This window comes from Puma concolor, chromosome C2, assembly GCF_028749965.1.
Source record: "Puma concolor isolate L17-30 chromosome C2, mPumCon1.1.hap2, whole genome shotgun sequence".
In the NCBI taxonomy this organism is placed as follows: Eukaryota; Metazoa; Chordata; class Mammalia; order Carnivora; family Felidae; genus Puma; species Puma concolor.
This window is the reverse complement of record NC_141675.1, coordinates 144,659,783-144,679,022: the sequence shown is the minus strand read 5'-3', so window position 1 is coordinate 144,679,022 and position 19,240 is coordinate 144,659,783. Positions and strand designations below refer to the sequence as shown.

Below are 19,240 nucleotides of genomic sequence, written 5' to 3'. Positions count from 1 at the left end.
ATCTCTTACAGGGAGATCATTTCTAAAACAATAAATCTTTTGCGGATGCTTGTTCAAACATGAACTCAAACTGAGTCCTTTATCAGATATTGTCTTTCAGTATGATTTCTCTCTTAATATTTGAAAAATCTTACTCCGGTGCCATGCATGACTAGAACACCTTAAACAAGGTTCCCAGTCATTAATTAAATGGCAGCCATTTAAATTTTAATACTTGTAATAACTTGTGTTTGAACATTAAATCTAAATATAATAGATTAGGCCTAAAAAGAAGGAAAGAAAAGCTTTTCACCTAAATAATCCAAATCATTCCTCATAAGTAATCTCATCTCAATAACCATCCATTTTCTGAAATCACTATCGCTGTAATAGAGCCAGTTTCATGAAGAAAAAGAAAAATGAATTCCTTGTACTGGACTGACTATATCTATTTTCATCGTGGCTCTGAGACTGTGTCATCTTGGTGGCAATGTAAATTGTTGGATAATTTTTATGATAAATATATTTTACTCAAAGGCCATTCAAATATGTAAAAATAAATTTCTCTTGAAGAGAAAAATCTATTCTGGACTTCAGATAGGATAATTCTCCTGCACTCCTTAAATAGTAAGGTGCGTCATCAAAACCGAAGCACCAAACACGCAGGGTCCCTACCGAAATAGTCATTTTGTTTTTTCAGCTGCGCGTAACCTCATATATCTCAGCCCCATGCGTGCTTGGTATATTTAGTAACCGCTCAAGTTGCTTCTCTTTCTTTAGCCTATTCTTTAATAACCCTAAGAAACTTCTGCTACTCTAAAAATTTATTCCCATTTTGCTTATAGTCAGTGAGAAAGTCATCATTTATCCACACATTTCCATTAAAGGAGTTTAGATGAGAGATGAGATAATATTAGCAATGTAGGAATCACCAGTGTCTGCATCCACAAGGGTAAGCATGGTAGTAACCACACGAAACAAATGAGAATCAGAATGGCTGGGCCAGCGGAACGCGTTGCTCTCCTACAACATGTCTTGATTCTTACATCTTGCTCGGTGATAAGGAGAAGAGTAAGAGCCATGGTGAATTTGTATCAGTATATCCAAAATGTTTAGGTGCTTTCTGCATTCCAAAAACAAAGGGATGTACTACCACTAAGTAATCTTTAATCAAACCTCAACTTTCATTCCAGAAACACAAGGAGAAGGTTGCTGTATTTGTTCTTTTTTTTTCTCTCACTCTCTCTCACCTATGAATAAGGAAGCAGGTGTTTAAACAACAATATCTGAGATCTAAATTCAATGCTGGAAGGATTTTAAGACTGAGAAGTTAAATAGAAAAATAACTTAGTGGGTGAGGTTGTCAACTTCCCACATGCCAGGGTTTTAACATCCTGAGCCATCATTAGAAAACAACTATTTACTTTGGACTTACAAATAATGGCTTTTAAAAAAATCTTGGATCCAGAAATTTCAATATGTCTCCTTCATTGGTATTAACGGTCTTTCTAATATTCTAGTTACAAGCAGGGCCTCTGGAGCCAGACTACCTGAGTGCAAATCCTAGATCTGCTACTTATGAGCTTGGTCATATTATTTATGAGCTTGGTCAAGTTAACCTTTTGGTGACTTAGTTTCCTTGTCTGTAAAAGTATCTGCCTCAAAAAAGTTGTTATAAAAATTAAACGTGTTAATTTAATGCGCCTGGCACACGGTGAGCAGTACCTATGATTTCTGCCATGATTTTTTTTGCATATCTGATATTTCACTTCTAATCAGGACAAAATACTTTGTTTGAATTTGATTATCTTAACATGGCATGAAAGAGGCAGGTTGAATTTTGTTATTCCTTACCCATTCACTTTATGTATTCATTCATTTATTCATCCATTCACCTGGCATGTGTTGAATACATAGTATGGACTCTGTATAGAACAAGACCCTGAGGACACAAAGATAAATAAAATATAATCTTCAGGGAAGAAGAGAGAGTCACATATGCTGCTAAGCACATTAATGTCCCAGGTCTACAGTAGGAGAATAAAGTGCACAGTGGAGGTCTGAGTGAGGGAAAGACAAATTTCACCCCAAAGAAGGGTTAGGAAAATCTCCACTGAGAAAGGGGTGCTTGACCTAAGTACTGAGAGATAAGCAAGTCTCTCCTGGGGTCTGAGTTAGTGTGAGGGCAGGACATTATATGTAAAAAAGATGTGAAGACAACCTCAGTGGGTAAATCAGAGGCCCTCCAGCAACCTAGTAGGCAAAACTAACACAGATTCTTCCACATACTGGATAAAATAGCATAAGAAAAAGTAGCCAAGCTTGAAAGAAGGGAAAGGAAAACAACCCATAATTTCAAAAAATGAAGGAGACAATCAAATGCTGAGTAGTAAATCTAACTGATGTAGCAGCCTCCCAGGGGTTGTCAGCCCTCCTTAGAGTGAAGGCTGAGTGTTAATATCCAGGCAGGAAAAAGAAAAGGAAGCAGCCTGTGTGAAGTAGAGAGCTGGAACTGAGACCTCCGCACTTAGCTGGGCCCATCTAGGAAAAAGGAACTAGAAATATTCCCCCTACCAACCTAAAGAGGTAGCAAGGAAACTTGCCATCTGCCTGGAACTCAGAGTGGGGAAAAAATTGAAAACCCCACACCTAAGGCACATTTGCATATGAGGGTCCAATTTATATTTTCCCCATCAAAATCCCAAGCTAAGATGTTAGTATTATACTGGTATGAGAGCCATGAAACTAGAAAGCTAGCAAAGCTGGTATGGCCACTACCCAGGGCACTACTCCCACAGTGGGGAAAACCAACTTCTAATGAAGATGATCTCACAGTGAAAAAAATTAAAAATCACACACACACACACACACACACACACACACACACACACTCTTAGAAACAATCCATCATCACGAGAGAGATTCTGTTCCATTCCAAATAGAAAATTCACATTAGAAAAACCAGATATAATTGGGGCACCTGGGTGGTCAGGTCATGATCTCACAGTTCATGAGCTCGAGTCCCACATCAGGCTCACTGCTGTCAGCACAGAGCCCATTTCAGATCCTCTGTCCCCCTCTCTCTCTGCCCCTTCCCCCCACTGGCACGCTCTCTCTCAAAAATAAATAAAACATTAGGGGCACCTGGGTGGCTCAGTAGGTTAAGCGTGCAACTTCAGCTCAGGTAATGATCTCACAGTTCATGAGTTCAAGCCCCACATTGGGCTCTGTGCTGACAGCTCAGAGCCTGCAGCCTGCTTCAGATTCTGTGTCTCCCTCTCTCTCTGTCCCTCCCCCGCTTGCTCATGTGCTCGCTCTCTCTCTCTCTCTCTCTCTCTCACACACACACACACACACACACACACATAAATAAACATTAAAAAATCTAATTTAAATAAATGAATAAAACATTTAAAAAACTAGATATAATAGATCTGACTGAATAAGACTATAAAATAAGTGACGTTTAAATAATCAAGGAGACAAAATCAGGAATCGAGATAACAATGAAAGAACAGTGTGATGATGAGAAAAGATAAGGGTTAATGCAAAGGTTAATGTAGCATTGCCCACTTAGATAATTATTTGGAGCTCAGCATCTCTACAGTGGCAGGAGGGGCTTGGGGGGGGGGGTTGGAAAATGAGGAGAGAATGGAAAAGATGCATCAAGAGATAAGACCTGAGAGGTAGACAGGATCAAGTTATGTAGGGTCTTGTGCCATCTTGAAAAGTTTAAGTCCCTCAGCAAAGAGAAGACTTTAAAGAACTTTAATCAATAAAGTGATGAATAGATTTATTTCAAGATGTTCTCTTTGGCAGTATTTGGAAAATGAGTGAAAGGAGACAAGAATGGAAAATGGAGACCACTAAGAATATTTCACAGTAGACCAGATGTCTTTAGTTCCAAGTTGTGTTTACAGGCTAAGGAATATTCAAATGCTCTTATCAGAGTTCCAAATTGTGATCATCCCACAAATATCAGCACAACTCAAGAAGCTGCAGGACTGCATGGAACATTTATGCTGTCAGATGGTGCAAATATTGGGGATACAGAGATGAATAAAACACAGGCTGTTTTTCTCCCTCCAAGTGCTCGTAAACTAGCAGGAGAACCAGACACATAAATAACCAATCATTACACGATCTGATGTATATAAGAGAAGAATGAACAGAACTGGGGAGGCTAGGGCATAAGTGTTGACAAAGGCATGACAGGGAAAGGGACATTTGAGTTGAACCCTGAGGGAAGAGTGAGAACATTCAATGTAGGAGGAATTTTGTAACTGCAAGACTCATGAATGTAGTATCAATATGGTAAATATTCAGGAAACACTTTCCATAAACTTCAAACCTTGATGATGTTCTGACATATGAATCATCCTGTGGTATAAGTGATGAATAAAGCTTGATCCTCAGTGAGCTTAATACAATAATAATTCTTTGGTATATGAGAATAATTTTACAAGCCTGGAACACATTCTCTTACCCCTAAAGTAACTCTGCAAAGTTGGTCTTATTCTACCCATTTTGGGATGAGGAAATTTGTTAATAGAAAAGTAATTAAACACAAGACTGACTCACAGTCTACATTTGTTCCATCTCACAGGGAAATTTCCAATTGTTCTTATCCATGTAGGCCAGGCCAATGTGTTTTTCTCTCACACTTCCTGCTTTGACAAGGTGAGTGTATGGTGGCAGAATATGCCACCCCTAAATATGTCACTTTGGCATAAGGATTTTGAGTTAAGGTAAATCAGAAGAAGCAGATATAAGAAAAGCTCTCTGCTCTCTCCTATTTGCCTATAAGCAGAACATAAACTTACAAAGATGACCCCCCTCTCCACCAGAAAGAACAAGAGTTAATCACTACCGACAACTTTGGACCTTATTAGCCTGGAGATGGCACCAGAGGAAATTATGAAACAAACCTTACTAGAGCTACCCTTTATCGACCCTTAGTTTCTCATATATCTGCATTCCCACAATTTGCTGCCATGAAAACTCAAAGTTCTTTTCCTTTGTCTTGTCACTTTTCTGAAAGTGTATTGTTCCTTTGCTAAGATGGTATATAAGCCCAGGTTCTAACCAACCCTTTGAGTTACTCATCTCTGAGTGCTCCTTTATGTAAGCATGTGGCACATGTTAATAAACTTTTGATTGTTTTTCTTTTTTTTTAATGTCAGACGTGCTCTAATCAAACAGGTAAAAGAAAGTCTTCTCATTCAAATTAAACAAACTGTTAAGACACTAAATCATTTTTACTGGCTTAAATTTTACATATTTTGATCTTGTTCATTAAAAAAATAAGGGCTTAAAGTTTTTAAATGCACCAGTAATATGAGGCTGTACTACTATATGCAAATATTTTAATATACAACCATAACATTTTCTTGAAATGTTCTATATGCATACTTAATAGCAATCCAGCCACCACAACCATTCTTTAAGATGTGCATGGCCACCTTGACCTGCTCTCATGGAGCCTTTCCTGGCAAATTGCAGATCTTTTTTTTTTCCCCAAAATGAAACTCCCTTTAATGAAAATGCTGAAGCTCATAGTCAATCTGAGACCAATGTAAAGATCATATGTTCCATATCCCTGGATCATTTCATTTGTCAGTAAAGAAGTTCTTGTGAACGACGAAACAGAGAAACCACTGGTGTTGGAAACTAGAATATGCAGTCTTCAAATATGTAAGTCGAATATGGTTTCTCTTCTGAAAAAGAAAGGCTGGAAGAGGTTAGAAAGACTTATTCACTGTCATTTCCTTGTAAATAATACTCTATATTCTCATTTAAAGTTTTAAACACTGGCAGAGTAGCTCCAGCCCCAGTTGGAGGCCACCAAGTGGCTTCCCCTCCACTATCTGACCCTGGTCACCTCCACTCACAAGCCCACACAGGCCACATGGGCTGCCCCCTCTTGAGCTACTGTGACCAGCACCTTCATCATGTGTGGTACGAGGTGAGAGCATTTGGGGCTGCAGCTGTGCACACTGTCTCCTCCATGGGGGAGCACCAGAGGAACCTGCCCCAGATGACCTGTGACACCCCCCGCCCCCCGCCACCACCAGGACCAAGAGCCACCCCATAGCTGTTTTTCTCTTATTCATGTGTCTTTTGTCTATCCAATGTATAGGCCCTCAGCCAGAGAACCTAGGACAGTAGAAGGAAAAATATTTCCTCTTCCCTGCAAGTATTCCACATTTGTCACAAATAAGGGCTCAGTACATTCAGATCGTGGCTTGTCCATGGGCAGTAGGTTCCTGAGAGCAAATGGATCTCTAGCACAGTGTGGTATTGACTCACGCCACATCCTGGTCCTTCCTTCCCCTCCCTCACTCCACTCAGTGAGTCTAGCCCTCCACACCTTCCTCTCATAGCCCAGATGTCCTTCCACGGCCCTTCTCACAGTCTCAGCCCTAAACTTATCATGTGTTGACAAGTAAGCATCTCAAAATGCTTGCGTTCGTGTTTGATTAAAGTCTGGGGATTCCCCAGAGTTCATGTGAAGGTAAGACACAGAAGGAAAGGGAAATACACAGAAATCAGATTAATATTCAAGCTAACTCTGCTGTATGAACTGTAGCCTAAAGAGGCAATGGAGTTCAGAGAAGGAACAGCTAATTTAAACAGAAAATGTGCCAAGGCCAGAGCTGAGCTGGGATGGAAAAGAGGCAATTTAGAGAGGACAAAGAAGTTTATAAATTTGAGGACTGAATGGGATCCTAGAGATCTTGGAGTCTGTCGTCTTGTCCCCCCCAGCTTAGTCTTGGCAAACATCCATAAAAGTCAAGATCCAGCTTGGACCACGTGGACCCCTGTGAGAGACAGTCCTACCAGAGGACATCACCAATGTCAAGAAACGGTGGGAGAACAGGAGGACACAGAGAAACATAATCTGTGAATAATGAGCTTCCTTTGACAAGTAGAGCCAGTATTACAATTTTATTAAGTACATAATTCCTGCCAGTTAAAGAGTCTATTCTCTTGATCACCTGGGAGACACTAGGGGAACAGATTGTTCTTTTAAAAAATGTACTATTTGCTTGAACAGCCAATATTAATTGTTTCTTCCCACTCACAAGTACATTAGACTTAGTGGGACTTAAATTGCTTTCTCTTAGGAGGAAGCAACGTCTTGGTTGTAAATTATACATCTTTGCTTGGACATTAAATCTTTATGCCACTAGCAAACTATTGAGAAGATTACTATTCCACCATAATATGCTATCATTCAAATATATAAAAATAGTTTGAGTTCTGGGGAAGAACAGCCACATACAAGTAAACTCGTATGTGTTGAATTAAGTCAGGTCAGTAAACCAGTCTTAGTTTAGTGCAGGAGCTGGCAGACTAGATCCCTGAGGCCAAATCTGTGTGCCACCTGTTTTTATAAATAGAGTGGCATTGGAGCACAGCCACATCCAATCATTTATATATTATCTATAACTACTTCCTTGCTACATGGCAGACTTGAGAAATTGTGAAAGAGACCGGATGGCTTGCAAAGCATAAAATATTTACTATCTGGCCTTCTACCAAAAGAGTTTGCCAACTCCTGGTTGGTCTCAATTCTGTTACTTGTAAAATGTGATTAAGAATACACCCCAATCCGGGCCACCTGGGTGGCTTACTTGGTTAAGCATCTGACTCTTGATTTTGGCTCAGGTCATGATCTCACAGTCATGAGATAGTGAGATCGAGCCCCGCATCAGACTCTTCACTGAGCATGGAGCCTGCTTGAGATTCTATCTCTCCTTCCCCCTCTGCCCCTCCCCTGCTTGCATGCTCTCGCTCTCTCTCTCTCTCTCTTTTTCTCTCTCTCTCATAAAAAAAAAAAAGAATACATCCCAATCCTACCTAATTTCCTCTAGCTAATAAAAATTTACTGAGCACCTATTATGTGGTAGGCATGAAGTAGACACTAGGAGGGGGTGGGGTCAGGCGAAGTACAAAGATGAGTAAGACAAGGTTCCTGCCAAAAACATTCTAAGGGCTGAGAAAGAGGTAACATAAGTAATTTCAAGGTGTGTTAAATACTGAGATAAAATTGTGCTTGACATTATGAAGCCAAAATAGAACTTACCAGAAACTAGAGAAGGCATTCTGGTAAAGTGACAAAGGCATTCTGCAGCCAAGTCACAAAGAACAAGTAGGAGCTAGCCAATGGAAAGGACTAAAAGGAAACCAGAAAGACTGAAGAGCCTGTGCTGGCAGTCAAAAGTCAGAACGTGGTTTGCTCTCTCTTTGCATTTCTGCAGTAACAATCTTTGGGGCGATAATGCACCCAGCAGGCGGGGAGACAGGGTTGTTACATACGTTACTAAATTCCCTCAGTTTACTTCACAAGGACTTGCTGCTCAAAGACTAATGAAGGAAACAATGAAAGGCTTTAATATTAAACCTGTGTCAAGTGAAGTTTTTGTCTCCCTGAAATTCTACTCTTATTTTTCAAAGCCGCTTAGAACTTACTGATAAATAATTCTACTTGTGGGGTGCCTGGCCGGCTCAGTCGGTACAGCGAGAGACTTTTCGATCTTGAGGTCATGAGTTGGAACCCCCAGATTGGATGCGGCCATTACTTAAAAATAAATTAAAAAAAATAAAATTTAAAAAAATAATAAAAACTAAAATAAAATCTTAAAAAAATAATAATTCTACTTGCAAAAAATATAAGCATCGTATTTTTTTTAACATGCAAAAATCTGGAGAATAGCCGCTATTGCAACGGGTGATAAAATAAAACTTTTTCTGTCTCATCTTTGGCTGCGCCTCCAAAACCAATTCAATGAGTGAGAACTCCCTAGAAAAAATTCTCTGTAAATGTATCCAGATGGTGTGAATTGAAGCGAACAAAAAAAGGTCCTAAGCTCCAGCGATATCTCTTCCACCAGCTCCCATAGTGCCTTGCATTGCAGCCATTGAGACACTCTTGTGGGCTGGCACTGTAAATTTGCAAAGGCCATGTAAGGTTCAAACGCGTGCATTTGGTACCTGAAAGGTACCACATATTAATGTCTTTCCTTTCACCAAGAACACTAGTGTGAATTATTTTTTCTGACTTATTACTGAAAAGTCAAAAACCTAAGGGTCTAGGGCAAAAGACCACAAATCCTGTCAGGGTTTGGGAGGCAGGAAAGATCTCAAGCATGAGACAGTTCACTGGAAGATTTAAATGGATTATACATTATAGAAAGAGGGCCAGAGAACAAATAGGAAGTGTAAAGATTGAGGGCTTGTTTTTCCACATGCAGGATCTATGAATGTGTGTCTATGAGTTCGTGCATTTGTGTCTCTGTGTTTGGAAGGGGCGGGGGTTTCAGAGGGAAGAAAGGCAAGATAGCACCCAAAGGAGGAAAGAACAGGTGGGCAGAGTTTATCAGAGATAATGAACTTTCCACCTTCTAATTTTTGCTTAGCCATTTTTATTTAAATCATCTTAAGTCTATAAAGTGTAAATATAGACTAAGCCTGGTGAAGGCATTATTTCCACATATCAGTATACAATGTGGACTGTTTGAAGGGGATTTGTAGTCAACAAGAGGTGAATATTGGTATTTTTCTACTTTGACCATCATTCCCTGAGGGTGAGAAAAGGTATTTTTTTAATGTATTTATATTCCTTGCTCTTTATAACTCTTGTGCCTCCTAATTTTGAGATTGCTTCCACCAGATGCCAATGAATTCTCTCAGTTCCATGAGGTTATCACAGTACACTTTATCTCAAGTCCTAAAGGGAGGCATTAGAACATCTGTGCATGATTCTCTAAGGGGTGGCTCAAAACTTATCTACACCACCTCCCCGCAGCTCCTATCCAGTTTGAGTAGGAAGATTATCTAGGATGTCTTTGTATGTTAGGCCTGCCTCCCCACGGGAAAGTGGGAGGGGGGCTTCTCTCCCTTTCTCAAGCTGTCTTAGCTCAGTCTGCTATAACGAAAATCTCGAGTGGTTTAAACAACAGACACTGATTTCTCACAGTTCTGGAGGCTGTGAAGTCCAAGATCAAGTTGCCAGCCAATTCAGTTCCTGATGAGAGCCCTCTTCTTGGATTTGTTATCATGGACAAATTCACTCCTGTCTCTTCTTCTAGAAGGCACTTAATCCCATTCCTGATGGCTCTGTCCTCATGATGTTATCACCTCCCAAAGGCCCTACCTCCTAATACCATCACACTGGGGATTGGGGGTTTCAACATATGAATTTGGGGGAAGACACATTTAGTACATAGCACATGCCAAATAGTTCTTCAAGAGAACCACTGTAGGGTCTGGGGTGTCTGGCAGGCAGGAGTATCACATCTCCCTACCTCTGTTCCCTCCCCGCCATCCATCATCCATAGACATCTGGATGCCGAACTCCTGGGCCCCACAGTGACATGGTCCCTGACTGAAGGTTCTTGGGAAAGTCAGGCTGGGGTTTCCTGGATTTGTCAGGAGCGACATAGGCCAGATGCCTGACCCTAACCCAGTGACGTCTGATGAGAAGCTGGCTAGAATTCCCTCCTAAGCAAAAGGAAGAAAGACCTACATCTTCAGACTGTCTGGAATTAGGTGCTGAATGTTCTTTGGGTTCAATGGGCACTATGGAAGGTAGCTATCTTTAGAAGTCTTGAAAAGACACTGTGGAAGGGGTCTGCTTGACAGGGCAAAGCCACACTTAGAGAAGAATCTGTGGAGATGCCCCATCAGCGGAGGTTGCTAAGCAGGGCTCATAAGCAGTCATCTGGGCACATGTCTTACTTCATAATTAGAAGGGTTTTGATACTCAGAGTCAGAGAATGAGGCCGCTTGAGGACCTTTTGGACATTCTCACAAGCACTCCTTGAAAGAAAGCGTCGAACGTTCCTTTGGGCATCTTTCCCCAGAGGGCCCAAAATACCAAATTGCAACAGCGGCAGCCAGCTAAGACCCCTCCACTCCTTGGACACTCCCCACCCTCCTGCATCCTGCCCTGGAGGCACAAGAAGCAGCAGGTAGCTGGTGGAAGAGAAAGTGCAGAGAAGAGTAGAGAAGCTGACTGGACAGCCCTTCCCCACTGCAGACTCCCAGACCCACATACCTGAGCTATGGTGGATGGGAGAAGGTTTACATTGGATGCACGATTGGAAGTTTGGTAGTACTCTGGGCTTTCTAGTACCTGCAAAGGAGATCTGTGAGACAGATATTATCCAGAGGCAGGAAAGGCGATCTGACAGAGGGCTGGAAAGAAGACTGTTTCCCACTTTGCTCCCTAAGAAGTCCAGCCCATTCAAAAGCTGATTCTACATCTAAAGCATAATTAGTAAGTAATGAAACTGGTTTTTCCTATGTGGTCTGTAATTCAATTCTGAAGGAAAGAACTAACAAAAAGATGATGTTTTAAGAAACATCATTAACATTACATTTAAAATAAGGAAAGAACGGGGCACCTGGGTGACTCAATCGGTTGAGCCTTAGATTCAGGTCATGATCTCACAGTTCATGGGTTCAAGCTCTGGGTCAGGCTCTGTGCTGACAGCTCAGAGCCTGGAGCCTGTTTCAGACTCTGTGTCTCCCTCTCTCTGCCCCTCCCCCGCTCATGCTGTCTCTCTCTCTCTGTCTCTCTCTCTCTCTCTCTCTCTCTCTCTTTCTCAAAAATAAATAAACATTAAAAAAATTTAAGGGGCGCCTGGGTGGCTCAGCCAGTTAAGCGTCCAACTTCAGCTCAGGTCATGATCTCACAGTCCGTGCCAACAGCTCAGAGCCTGGAACCTTCTTCAGATTCTGTGTCTCCCTCTCTCTATGCCCCTCGCCCACTTGCACTCTGTCTTTCTCTCACAAAAATAAAATAAAAACATTTAAAAAGTTTTTTCTTTAATTAAAAAAAGAAAAAGATAAAATAAATCAAATGATTTGGTAAATTCACTCAAAAGTAATATAAATAAAAATAGTAAATGGCAGACCTACAGGACCAGCAGTGACTTGTCATCATCATGCTCAGGTTTTCCTTGGTGCTTTTTCTCTACACCAGTCAAGCCTCCCCATAGACTACAGATGTGAGGAGATCTCAGACTTCAGGTTAAGCATGTCTATCACTTATACAACATTGTCTGGTGGACCACTTCATGTCATTATTTTCAAAAAAAAAAAAATATATCTCTTAGAAAGAGAGAACATGAGTTGGGGAGAAGTAGAGAGAGGGGGGATCCCAAGCAGGCTCTTCACTGCCAGTGCAGAGCCTGATGGGGGGCTCGAACCCACAAACTGTGAGATAGTCACCTGAACCGAAGTCAAGAGTCAGATGCTTAACTGACTGAGCCACTCAGGTGCCCCCAAATCATTTTTTTCTAAATCCATAAACTAGAAAACAACATTAAGAAATAAAAATATTGCTGTAAATTTTAAATTCATACTGGAAAGAAAATATTCCTAGTGCTGAATTGTCTAACACAGTAGTCACTGGCCATTGTTGCTATTTAAATTTAAGTTAAAATAAAAATAAAGGGGCACCTGGGTGGCTCAGTCGGTTAAGCGTCTGACTTTGGCTCAGGTTATGATCTCGAGGTTCGTGAGTTTGAGCCCCGCATCTGGCTCTGTGCTGATGGCTCAGAGCCTGGAGCCTGCTTCAGATTCTGTGTCTCCCTCTCTCTCTGCACCTCCCCTGCTCATACTCTGTCTCTCTCTTAAAAGTAAATAAATATTAAAAAATGAAATAAAAATAAAAATAAATAAATATTCAGTTTCTCCATCACATTAACCATATTTCCTTTTTTTTTCCTTTCATTTTTGGAGAGAGAGAGAGAGAGAGGATGCAGGTGAGTGAAAGGCAGAGAGAGAGTGGGTAAGAGAGATAAAGAGAAAAGTGGGGCTCACCCAAAGCAAGGATCATGTTCACCTGAAGCAGGGCTCAAGCTCACCCAAAGTGGGGATCAGGCTCACAAACCGTGAGATCATGACCTGTGCCGAAGTCAGATGCTTAACCAACTGAGCCACCCAGGCACCCACATCAGCCCCATGTGGCTAATTGCTACCATATTGAACTGTGTAAATATGGAACACTGTCCATATTGTTGTGGACAGTTGATGACAGTGTTGTAATATTGGACAACACTATTCTAAAGTTTCAGAGCCGGTCATTTTTGACAAAGAAAACAACTCCTGTTTTCTCTGCATGACTAGATTCTTAATACTTTAATCCTCAAATCTGAGTTTTTGTAAAGTATGAAGGTATATGATATCAGAGGCTTGTAAGGACAGAGTATTATTCCTCATTTTAGAGACAGACCAAGTTCCGTTGATAACTTTATTTTTAAACAGCCTTATTAGGGTCAAAAGACAGGCAAAAATCCAGAATTGCAACACTTTTTCCTAGAAACTTAATGCCTTTCAGATTGCTTGTAAGCCATAAAAATTCAGCACTGGGGAATTTAAAATGTTGAGTTAGTGACCTCATACATTTAGCTTTTTCTCAGGAGTTTTCATGGTTTCCTTGCTAAATACAGAATGCACTTCTTTGTATCACATTCTTTTCCCATATTTGTAACTTTCACTTCCTTTTTACATGATACATATTTTAATATATTAAGGCTACCTTATTTACTGACATGAATAGATATGAGTGCAAGTGTTGAAGAAGAGAGAACTTTCAGGAATACTCTTGGAATTCTGTGATCTTATAGGCTAATAAACCTAAAGAACTGGTATTTGCTTGGAACAAGAATGATTACGAGTTCTGAATGTTTTAGATACCACTAGACAGTTCTTCTTCCCCACCAAAGAAGAAACTTAATAAATCTTTGTCAGAATTTAAAATTTCCTCTCACTGCTTCTTCTGGAAATACTTGGAGGACTGGGTCACCAAAACCCACATTCATTGTCTATTGAAGACATGGTCAAATCTCAGACATTTTAGTTAATGCCCAGCCTGAACATGTTATTTAATCTGCCTGCGGTGAAAAAAATTGATATGTAACCTATAGATTCTCACTGTGATTTTGTTTTAACTTTCAGTGGATGACAGGGTGACTGAAAACACATCGTTCCTTTACAAGCAACATGGCCACCAATGCAGGACGACCCCTCAACAGCATCCTGGATCAGCGAAGCCCGTAGTGAAGGAATCTTCCTAGAGAATTCTATATATGCGCCTGTATCATGCTTATTGTGGCTTCCACTGCATGGTTCTGACAGTCAGACATCTGAAAATAAATTATCATGGCAAGGATTGTTATTTTAAATAGATGCAGAGTTTATATTCTTAACTCTTAGGAACTCTTCTAAATGGAAAGAGATAATTAATACACTCCCCACCCTTTCCTACAATTAAAGAAAGAGACACTGACTTTAGAAAACTAATTAATATTGTTCAACAGTTTAGGGAATGCTATTAATTTTCAAAAGCTTACTACAATCCTCACAGAATTTTCCCAGGCCCCGCCACAATACTGGTATAAAACAAACCACATAGGATATTAGAATTCAGAGAAGGGAAAGAGAAATGAAAGTTTGCATTAAAATGATGGCAAAGGAGCACCTGCGTGGCTCAGTCAGTTGAGCATCTGACTCTTGATATTGGCTCAGGTCATGATCTCACTGTGAGTTCAAGCCCCAAATCAGGCTCCGTGCACAGAGCCTGCTTGGGATTCTCTCTCTCTTTCTCTCCCTCCCCCACACACATGCGCTCTCCCTCCCTCTCTCTCTCTCTCTCAAAATAAATAAACTTAAAAAAAAATTTAAATGATGGCAAAGATTTTGCATTTCCAGGAAGGGAAGTATCCCAAGGAATTCCAGATAGAGTAGGCAGTAAGAAAAGGAAATAACAGGAAAAATGCTGCCATCAGTGCTTCTGAGACTTTAAAGTACATGGAAATCACAGCTTACTCAAATGAAGCATTTGATAAATAAATCTAGATTAGGGCCTGAGATTCTTTTTTTTTTTAACGTTTATTTATTTTTGAGACAGAGAGAGACAGAGCATGAACAGGGGAGGGGCAGAGAGAGAGGGAGACACAGAATCTGAAACAGGCTCCAGGCTCTGAGCCATCAGCACAGAGCCTGACGTAGGGCTCGAACTCACGGACCTTGAGATCATGACCTGAGCCGAAGTCGGACGCTTAACCGACCGAGCCACCCAGGCGCCCCAGGACCTGAGATTCTAAAAGAGCCTTTTTTGAGTAACAAAAGTACTCAAAAAGAGCCAGGTTTTGAGTAACAAAGCTATGGTAGACTCAGTTACCATAATCAGCATATAACTCACATTTGCATTGATGTTTTGTTATCTAAGATTGGTGCTGAAATATCTTACCTCATTTGACTATAAATGAATGAAATCGGATTCTGTGAAATATCTTGTCTTGTACATCAACTCAAATCTTCTACACCTGCCTTTCCCAAGCTGGATATAATTAGATATGCCTGTTGTACAAATGTTCCATGCTCAAAGAAGTTTGGAAAATATTGCGTTAAACACAGATAAGTTTCTTTACGGTAAGACTCTCAGAGCCTTTAGCACAATGTCCATTATGAATCTTCAAGAGAGAGAATTGACCACACACAATGTTTTCTTCCTAGCACACCTGTTTATACCTCCTGGAGAAACTTCTCTACACTGTGAATAGTGACATATTGACAAGTTCTGAAGTCTCAGTGGTTAAGTTCATAGATACTACTTTGGTCAGTGTAATTGCTGACCTATACTTAAGGGTAAGTCACTGATTGGGGTGCCTGGGTGGCTCAGTCCATTGAGCATCAGACTCTTGATTTCGACTCAGGTCATGATCTCATGGTTTGTGGGTTTGAGCCCCACAGCAGTCTCCTCACTGACAATGCAGAGCCTGCTTAGGATCTTCTCTGCCTCTCTCTCTGCCCCTACCCCCACTCACTTTCCCTCTCTCTCTCTCTCTCTCTCTCCCTCTCTCTCCCTCTCTCTCAAAATAGTAAACTTTAAAAAAGAAAAAAGAAAAAGGCTAAGTCACTAATAAAAGAGTTTTCAAAGATGGTCAAGGCACCAGGTTAGAAATAATGATCACCTTTGTCCCAGTCAATCAGATGGAGCTGAGCAGAGAATGCTAGTATAGAAAACACTGGAAAGCACACAATGCTGAGGATGTGCAGAAGGCATGTTATAGAATTAGGATGTTGAAAACCACCAATTCTTTTTTTTAATGTTTATTTTATTTATTTTATTTTATTGTTTTTTTGAGAGAGAGACAGAGTGTGAGTGAGGGAGGGAAAGAGAGAACGAGACAGAATCAGAAGCAGGGTCCCAGCTCTGAGCTGTCAGCACAGAGCCTGATGCGGGGCTCAAACTCATGAACTGTGAGATCATGACCTGAGCCGAAGTTAAATGCTTAACCAACTGAGCCACCCAGGTGCCCCCAAAACCACCATTTCATATGGCACAGGAGAGCTGTAACCTGTAAGGAAATGATAGTGGCAAATAGGACAAACCAGTCCTCTGTGAACCAAACAGAAACAGAATGGCTCATCAGATGTAAGAACGGAAGTGCCCCACCCAGGGAAACGGTTTAAAGAAAGTTTTCCAGTCGTGCCACACAGAGCCTTGTGATCATTGCCTTTGCAAGCGAAGAGAAAGAGGAAATGTTTTCCAGAATAAATTTGGGAAGACTGGTCTCATCTCTACCCACCAAGACAACTGGGAGAGAAGCTTCTAACTATAAAATACGTGAAACCCAAAGCTTCAAGAAATACTTCTCTGACCTCTCTTTAAACTGGTTGTGTTGAGGGGCACCTGGGTGGCTCAGTCAGTTGAGCACTGGACTTCAACTCAGGTCATGATCTCACAGTTTATGAGTTCAAGCCCCCCCATTGGGCTCTCTGCTGTTAGCAAAGAGCCTGCTTCAGATCCTCTGTCTCCCTCTCTCTCTGCTCTTCCCAGCTCACGCTGTCTCTTCCTCTCTCTCAAAAATAAATCAGCATTTAAAAAATAAATAAACTAGGTTTGTTGAAATAAATAGTAGATTGAAGTTTTGCTTAGAGCAAAGAAGCTTCAACCAAACTGACTTTCTCTTTTACACATAGAATTGTATGCTTCCAACTTCAGGAGGAAGTAGAAAATATACTGTTATGATAACTGAGTCCCCTGATAACAAAGACTTATCTCCTAGGAAACTGGGATGTAATGGTTCTCAAAATGTAACTATCAGAATCACCTGGAGAGCTTGTAAAAACACAGATTCTTGGAACCCACCCTAGAGCTTCTGATTCAGTTGGCCTGGGATGGAGTCTGAGAATTTGCATTTCTATCAAGTTTTCAGGTGATGCTGTCACTGCTGGTCCAAGACCCACACTTTGAAGAAGACTGCTGAAATGGAAGGAGCCTTAGTGATCGCCTGAAGCACCCCCTTTCCCCACAGGTGAAGAGTCTGGGGCATGAAAGAACTTACCCCCTAGGGTGGGGCCATGAACAGCCCCCTTGACCACATTCCGGTGTGGTATCTCTGTGCTCTCCTGTCCACTCCTGTATCAGGAAAAGTTGTGAAACACTTGGATAGGGACCAAAACATGTTACCTTGGGTCTTGCCCATCTACCCTTCTACTGTGTCTTTGCTTTTCACTGTCTTTCAGCTATTTTATAACTCTGAAAGTTGTAGAAAAACGATCAAAATGCAAATGATTATATTCCGAGGAAATGCCAGTGAATTGATATCTGTGAAGTATAATTGTTGGGCTGTCAGTATTAACCAAATATACATCAAGTGTGAAACTATACAGCAGTCTCTTTTTTTTAATATAATTTATTGTCAAATTGGTTTCCATACAACACCCAGTGCTCATCCCAACACGTGCCCTCTTCCATGGCCATCACCCACTTTCCCCTCTCCCCCAGCCCCCATCAACCCTCAGTTTATTCTCAGTATTTAAGAGTCTCAGTCTCAGTATTTATGGTTTGCCTCCCTCCCTCTCTGTAACTTTTTTTCCCCCTTCCCCTCCCCCATGGTCTTCTGTTAAGTTTCTCAAGATCCACATATGAATGAAAACATATGGTATCTGTCTTTCTCTGCCTGACTTATTTCACTTACCATAATACCCTCCAGTTCCATCCACATTGCTGTAAATGGCCAGATTTCATTCTTTCTTATTGCCAAGTAGTATTCCATTGTACATATAAACCACATCTTCTTTATCCACTCGTCAGTTGATGGACATTTAGGCTCTTTCCATAATTTGGCTATTGTTGAAAGTGCTGCTGTAAACATTGGGGTACAAGTGCCCCTATGCATCAGCACTCCTGTATCCCTTGGGTAAATTCCTAGCAGTGCTATTGCTGCGTCATAGGGTAGTTCTATTTTTAATTTTTTGAGGAAACTCCACACTGTTTTCCAGAGCGGCTGCACCAGTTTGCATTCCCACCAGCAGTGCAAGAGGGTTCCCGTTTCTCCACATCCTCTTCAACATCTATAGTCTCCAGATTTGTTCATTTTAAACACTCTGACCAGTGTGAAGTGGTATCTGAGTGTTTTTTTTTTTAATGTTTATTTTTGAGAGAGAGAGACTGGGGGGAGGGGCAGGGAGAGAGAGGGAGACATAGAATCCTAAGCAGGCTCCAGGCTCTGAGCTGTCAGCACAGAGCCCGACACAGTCCTCAAACCCACAAACCGCGAGATCATGACCTGAGCTGAAGTAGACAGCTCAACCGACTGAGCCCCCCAGGCACCCCTGTGTGGTTTTGATTTGTATTTCCCTGATGAGGAGTGATGTTGAGCATCTTTTCATGTGCCTGTTGGCCATCTGGATGTCTTCTTTAGAGAAGTGTCTATTTATGTTTTCTGCCCATTTCTTCACTGGAATATTTGTTTCTCGGGTGTGGAGTTTGGTGAAGTCTTTATAGATTTTGGATCCTAGCCTTTTGTCCGATATGTCATTTGCAAATATCTTTTCCCATTCCATTGGTTGCCTTTTGGTTTTGTTGATTGTTTCCTTCGCAGTGCAGAAGCTTTTTATTTTCATGAGGTCCCAATAGTTCATTTTTGCTTTTAATTTCCTTGTAAAGGCACATCTTTTAATCAAAATAACTTCTGATTGCTTTGTTTCCTGTGACACTGTATTTGTCAGCGTTCTCCAGAGAAACAAAACCAGTACAAGGAACTAGCTCATGCAATTATGAAGGCAGGAAAGTTCCCAAATCTTCAGGGTGAGTCAGTAAGCTGGAGACTCAGGAAAGCTGACAGTAGATTTCCAGTCCAAGGGTGAAAGCCTGAGAATCAGGAGAGCCAGTGGTGGGTTCCTGTCTGAAGACAGGAGCATTGAGGACCATAGGAGGAACTGATAACCCAACTGA

At 41.1% G+C, this 19,240-nt stretch overlaps 2 long non-coding RNA genes across 2 annotated transcripts; one reads left to right on the top strand and one right to left on the bottom strand.

Moving 5' to 3' along the window:
* The first annotated feature begins 10,621 nt into the window (after positions 1–10,621).
* LOC147577576 (uncharacterized) lies at positions 10,622–14,177 on the top strand. Its single transcript, XR_015255865.1, has 2 exons — positions 10,622–11,263; positions 13,951–14,177. It is a non-coding gene; the product is annotated as an uncharacterized LOC147577576 (long non-coding RNA).
* Positions 13,230–18,269, bottom strand: LOC147577575 (uncharacterized). The gene is made up of 3 exons (XR_015255866.1): positions 17,982–18,269; positions 17,346–17,419; positions 13,230–14,138 (listed from the first exon to the last, which is right to left on the bottom strand). It is a non-coding gene; the product is annotated as an uncharacterized LOC147577575 (long non-coding RNA).
* Positions 18,270–19,240: the final 971 nt, after the last annotated feature.